The following is a 7,231-nucleotide window of genomic DNA, read 5'->3' as shown; positions in this document are numbered from 1 at the left end:
TCTTCTTTTACTGTGTAATTGATTAACTGCCTTATTTAGTGTGATCCACCACTTTTCTATTATTGCTAGGCTTTGATTAGCAATTACATGGAAATTAAAATTGAAAATAATAATTGGAAAACAAGCAAACCATGTGGCCGGCCATAGGGTGAAATGGGCCTCACTTGGATTTTGCAGTTTCCTCAATTTTATTTCTATTTCTCCAAAAATGCCATTTTTCCAATTCTAATCATTTAAATGCCAAAACTAATTATTTAATAACTAAAATAGATTATTAAATAATATTGTCATTTAAAATAATTATTAATTAGACATGCAAAGTCTCTCAATTAATAATTAAACCTAGAAACCCTTTTCTTTACAATTTCATCCTTAAACTGTGAGAATTCATAAAGTAGACATAGTCTAACTTTTAGAATTTTAATTGATTAATTAAAATCAATTAACTGAGTCTTACAAGCAGTATGGTCTCAACTAGTATGGGGACCATGGGTCTATATAACCGAGCTTCCAATAAGTCGAACCGAATTTACCAAGTAAATTCCCTAACTTATTAATTCCTCATTGAATCCACAGTAGAACTTGGAATTGCACTCTCAGTCATATAGAACGCTCTATATGTTCCATGATATAGACACGTCATTAGTTATCCATTGTTATAACCCTAATGTGATCAATGATCCTCTATATAGATGATCTACATTGAAAAGGCACTACTGTTACCGCTACACCTTCAATGTATTTTATCCTTAAAACACTTAACCCTGTATAAATGATATTTCACCTAAGTGAAATGATATCTCCACCAATTATCTTCTTTGGTTAAGCTCGAAGGAAATCATCATTTACTTCTATTTGCCAAATAGAAGCTATAGATTCCATATTTATGTTAGCGCTCCCACTCAATTGCATTACCGTGTTCCCAAAATGTTCGTATCACCCTTACTCAAAAGTAGGCTTAACTAACAAATCAAAGAACACGAGTAACACTCTTAAGATTGAACCTAACCATATCAGGATTAAGATCATTTGATCTAGGATCAACAGGTGATATTGAATTGAATAGATATTACGGTAAATTTTAATATATCTAATCAAAGTTCAATATCGGTCCCTTCCGATGTATACTCCATACATCCGATACTGGTAAACTTTGCCAATGTCCTGGAAAGGACATAACACTTTTCCAAGGTGTAAGAATACCTATCGCTGATTATACCATGTCAGTCTAAATCCAATGTTCTGACAAATCAGGGAATCAACTTTTGAACATATAATTAAGATTATATTCCACTGTGCTGACAACACTATAATCTTAACAAACTCATATGTTCTGGACTTAAAAGGAATTCATACATTATATACATATAATCATGAAATAAATCATGTGAACCATGCAACATAAAATGTTATTTCTGATCTTTATTAATAAGTAAATCTGATTATATGAAATGAGTTTTATTTAGGGCATAAAACCCAACAAATGGTAGTTCAGCAAACCTACTATTCAAGGATGCATTCCTAGCCATTGGCCTCATGAATCAAGACCTGTCCCCCAGTGGTTCACAACTTACAAGATTCACTAGAGACTTCTTGATCTCAATGGTGAAGATACGACTGGCCATCATGCTGTGTCAAGACACCCCCACAAAGCACCTTCAAGTATTGTACTTTTGTCATTGTTGATTGCACAACTGCCTATAATGCCATCTTTGGACAACCAGCCTCAGTGGAATTTGGGGTCGTGACCTCAATCTGATACTTATGTCTCAAATTTCCAACCTAGGTCATAGAAGTGGGAACCATCCACGAAAACTAAGCTGAGGCTAAGAAATTCTATAATGTAGCTACAAAATCATCAATCCTAGTAGCTGATTAGGGAAAGGATAGGGAACAACAATACAAAGAGGACGAGCTAAATCCGCGTGTGGGGGCAGATAAGGTATTGGAGCCCATGGAAGAAATGGAAAATATTCAAATTTGCAATCAAGATCCTGTTGGGCTTTGTGCCCTAAATAAAACTCAATTTTAATATAATCTTTTCTATTTTTTTTTTTTTTTGAAAATGAAATATCAACTTCATTGAAATGATTAGCATTCAGAATACATAAGGGAAGATAGCTCATCCCAAGCATTATGCTCAAAAATGCTACGACCAGAGAGAAAGCGAGAGTGCCTTGCAACAACATGGGCAACTCGGTTTGCTGATCGTCTAATAAAACAAATCCTAACATTATTGAGAGAGGAAAATAAAATCTGACAGTCATGAATAATCAACCCAAAAATAGAATTCAAGGTATGATTACTACGAATGCCTTGTACAGTGAGCATACTATCCGTCTCAATTTCAACATCAGACCAATTCTTACTCTTTATCCAACTCAGAGCTTCTTTGACTCCCATCGCTTCAACAACTTACGCATCATAGACTCCGCCAAAGTACCTTGTTTGAGCCTCAATGAGACTGCCAGAACTGTCTCGAGCAACAATCCTAAACCCATAAGAGTTATCCTGAGGAAAGAGAGTAGCATCTACATTTATCTTGATTTTATTTTCTTCAGGTTTAGTCCAACGCTCAGCTCCATCTCCTTCCTTCTCAAAGAATAAAGAAGATAGTGTAGTGTTATCTTGAGCGTTACGCCAATGATCAAGAGTTATTTGTGCAGATGCAATGACTTCAGATCGTGAGGATGTTTTACTTTTCCAAACAACAAGGTTACGAGCCTTCCAAATTGCCCAACAGAGCACAGCTGCCCGTGAAGCTATCTCATCATCAAGAGCCATAGGTACTTTCTCAAACCAACCACCAAAAGATAAAGGATGAAGCGTATCGTAAGTGATACTAAGGGTATGCCAACATGCCATAGCAAAAGGACAAGTAAGGAGAGCATGAATAATAGTCTCAGCTTGTTGTTTACACACAGGGCAGGTGGCAGAAATGTTGACATGTTTAGTTACTAATTGAAGACAGGTAGGAAGACAATCAGTAATTGCACGCCATAACAAATTCTTAACCTTGGGTGGAATCTTCAAATGCCACAGCTTGCGCCAAAATCTAGAATTGTCAGCGCCAAAGTGATCAGGTTTAATTTTCTGCAGCAAATGGTAGGCAGATTTTACAGAAAAAGACCCAGTACGATCTCCCGACAAAGACCAAAAATCAGTATCAACATTTGGAGACAACGGAAGGCCAAGAATTAAACTAGCATCTCGGTTATTGAATAGATCATTAATAACCTCATAATCCCAAATCCGAGCCTCAGGAGAGAAAAGAGAACTCACAGTGTTGTTCAAGAGAGCGGGATGAGTTGAAGTTACAAGTCTATGTTCATTGTCAGGCAGCCAAGGTGAAGAGAGAATGCTAGTAGTTTCCCCATTTCCAATAATACGAACAGCCCCGTGCCGAACCACACTTTGAGCAGCCCAAATATTGCGCCAGACGAAACTGGGATTATTTCCCAAATCGGCCGAAAGATAGTCACTTGTAGGAAAATACTTGGCTTTGAAAATTCGGCCTAAAAGTGAGTCCGGTTTACACAAAACTCCCCATCCTTGTTTAGCAAGCATTGCAATATTAAAATCATGAAGATGCCGAAATCCCATACCGCCTTCTAACTTGGGTTTTGCCATCCGATCCCAAGACATCCATATAATACCACGACCTTTTCTTTGCAGACGTTTTCCACCAAAAACTTGCCATAAGCTTCTCAATATCCTCACAAATGCCAAGAGGTATTAAGAAGACACTCATAGCGTAAGTGGGCAAGGATTGGATCACAGTTTTCAGAAGGATTTCCTTGCCGGCTCTAGATAGAAACTTGCCATCCCAACTGTTAACCCGAGCCATAACCTTATTCTTCAAGAAACCAAGAATAGAGTTTTTATTTCGGCCGATAATGTTAGGCAACCCGAGATAGAGACTACCTTCTGTCGCTTCAAGCATCCCAAGCACAGAACAAATACTAGAACGAGACTGAGCAGTGATGTTTGGACTGAAAAAGATAGAAGACTTAGAAAAGTTTACTTGTTGTCCAGAAGCTTGTTGGAACATATGAAGAAGAGTATTGATACTCATAGCAGCATCCGGAGTGGCCTGGCAGAAAAGATAACTGTCGTCTGCAAAGAGCATATGAGTTATGGCAGGGGCCCCACGAGCCACCTTACATCCTTGAAGAGCTCGGTTTGCTTCAAATCGATTGATAAGTGCCGTAAGACCTTCAACACACATAATGAAAAGATATGTGGATAGAGGATCACCTTGTCGAATTCCACGTGAAGGAGTAATAGGACCAATAACATGCCCACCATGGATGACATTATAGCTGACCGAAGAAATACAAGACATAACAAGATCAATCCACTTCGAATGAAAGCCCATACTAGTCATAACAGCACGAAGATAATTCCATTCAACCCGGTCGTAAGCCTTACTCATATCGAGTTTAAGCGCCATGAACCCCTTCTTGCCTTTTGTTTTTCGTTTCAAATAGTGCATCACCTCAAAGGCTATCATCACATTATCAGAAATAAGTCTACCAGGAATGAAAGCACTCTGGTTCACCGAAATGATCTGATCAATAATAACTCTCATACGGTTGGCAAGAACTTTAGAAAGCACTTTATATAGCACATTACAAAGAGCAATCGGCCGCATATCGCTCATAGAAATAAAGTTCTTCTTCTTGGGGATCAAAACAAGATTTGTAGCATTCAGGCCATTAGGAATCACACCAGAGCCAAAGAAATCAGTAACCATATTGACAATATCCGGACCAACAACATCCCAGTGTTTCTGATAGAAACCAGGGCCCATACCATCAGGACCAGGTGCCTTATCAGGATGCATTTGAAAGAGGGCATGTCTGACTTCATCAGAGGAAATCGGCTGCATCAGTAAATTATTATGATCTTCATCAATACAACACCTAATGTCGTTAGCAACAACGTCATGGAAAGTACCATTAGCAGTAAACAAATCATCAAAATAATCAGAAATCACTTTGCTAAGACCGGTGTCCCAACCTGACCAATCTCCATCTGAATTCTGCAACTGATAAATTTGATTGCTTCGCTTGCGAGAACTAGCAGTAGCATGAAAGTACTTACTATTTTTATCACCCGAATTTAGCCAGAATTGCTTAGATCTCTGCTTCCAGTAGAGTTCCTGCTGAGCAAGGATCTCAAAATAGTTGTTTTTCTCTGTTGCATACTCCTGATAGCAATTGTCAAGACCAGAGTGTTTCAAGGCAGCCATTTTATTTTTGGATTTAGCAATACGTTTCTTAAAGTTACCAGTGAGATCTTTTCCCCAACTTACAAATTGAGAGCTACATAGTTTAATTTTCTCAATAAGAGAAAGATGACTATTATTGTCCCAACAAGCTTTAACAATCTGTGCACACATAGGCTCACGGCACCAAGAATTTTCAAAACGAAAATGATATGTATTGCTACTATAAGAACAATCATGAAATTCCAAAAAAATTGGTGTGTGATCCGAAGAGGAAATAGGGAGGTTTGATAAAGTTACCTCATGGAAAGTATCAAGCCAAAGCTGGGAAACTAAGGCTCGGTCAAGCCTTATTTCCACCAAATTGCCTGAGTTACGTCCACGTTCCCAAGTGTAGGGATGACCGTGAAGATCCAAGTCATGTAAGGAGCACTCGTGAAGCACCGACTGGAACCCCTCAATAAGTGCATTCGGGTACGGACGGCCTCCATTATTCTCACTTTGATTAGCAATGTTGTTGAAGTCACCAATTAAACACCATGGGAGAGGAGAATCAGCAAGGAGGGTACGAATGAGAGCCCACGTCCGAAATCGGAGACTACGGTCTGGCTCGCCGTAAAAACCAGTCAGGCGCCAAGTAGTCGTGCCTGGGACTGTGATTTCAAAATCCACGTGATGCTTTGAGTAACCAATTAACCGGGCTTCTTCATCAATTTTCCAAAAGAATGCAAGCCCACCAGACCTTCCCACAGCTTCAACAGCAAAACATGATTCGAAGCCCAATTTGAATTTTACCCGATCCACCAAATCTTTAGAGCAAAGAGTTTCACACAAAAATAAGAATTTGGGTTTCTTTTGACAGCAAATGTCAGCAAGGAATTGTTGGGCCCGTGGGTTCCCAAGCCCACGGCAATTCCAACTCAGCGTATTCATAATAATAGGTGGGCCTGGACACCAGAACCCACCTTTGAGTCGTTTTTTGAATTGTTTCCAGCATTTGTGGTATTTTTCAAAGTGCCATAAGTTGAAGAGTCAACCAGCCCAATAGAGTTAGTGTCAGGCCCATTTGCTAATCTCTTTCTTTTTCCTTCAGTTATTACCACATCCAAATCAGAAGAAAAACATGTATCATTGCCATTTATTGTCACAGTTGTTCCTTCATTCACGGGGCTGCTGGGAATCAAATCCCTATGATTGTGTTGCTTCGAAAATTCAGGCGTGAAATGGGCAGAGGAGTTATTGTTGATGGCTTCATCGTCGGGTTCCTCACTGTCAACCGGAGCAGTCGTCTTCCTCGTTCGCAACCATGGTGAGGCGGTAAGGAAATTTTGTCTTTTATTAGGAGCTTTCATAAACAATCTGTATGGCTTGATAATACGATCTTCAGGAGTATCATATAGCTTAGGACAGAATTTTTCTGAATGTCCTAACACCCCACAGATGAAACAGAATGTAGGGACTTTCTCTTATTTGAAATTGGCGTAAAAATAGGACTCATTTCCCCTGCGATGAAACTTCATTCTCCGCTTCAGTGGAAGTGTGACATTGATACGTACCCTTACTCTGAAATACTCTCTCCAAACACCCGTGAAATTGTTCGGATCAGATTCTAGATATTCCCCAATGAACCGGCCTGCCTCAAGAACAACTTTCTCAGTACGAAAACCAGATTGAAGGTCGTGAATTTGCACCCACATATCAAGGGTATTCAACACAACATTCTTAGGATTAGCCCCTGGTATGAGACGCTCGATTAACAATTGTTTCCGATCATAGGTCCATGGACTACCTTTAATAACTCTTTGAATGTCAATTTCATGATAAAACTGAAAAAGGAATCGATTTGGTTCTAAAATCTTCACATACATCCCTTTCCCGGGCTTCCAAAGGTCCGCCATAATGTTTTGAAAGATAACAAAATCAGATATTTTTCCAGTCAATAGCTTCCCAATTAAGCACCATCGGTCGTCTAAATCAGGTTCCTTGTCGTCTGGGTCTTCC

This window comes from Cannabis sativa, chromosome 6, assembly GCF_029168945.1.
Source record: "Cannabis sativa cultivar Pink pepper isolate KNU-18-1 chromosome 6, ASM2916894v1, whole genome shotgun sequence".
In the NCBI taxonomy this organism is placed as follows: Eukaryota; Viridiplantae; Streptophyta; class Magnoliopsida; order Rosales; family Cannabaceae; genus Cannabis; species Cannabis sativa.
The sequence above is the reverse complement of the archived record's forward strand: the minus strand, read 5'-3'. Positions refer to the sequence as shown.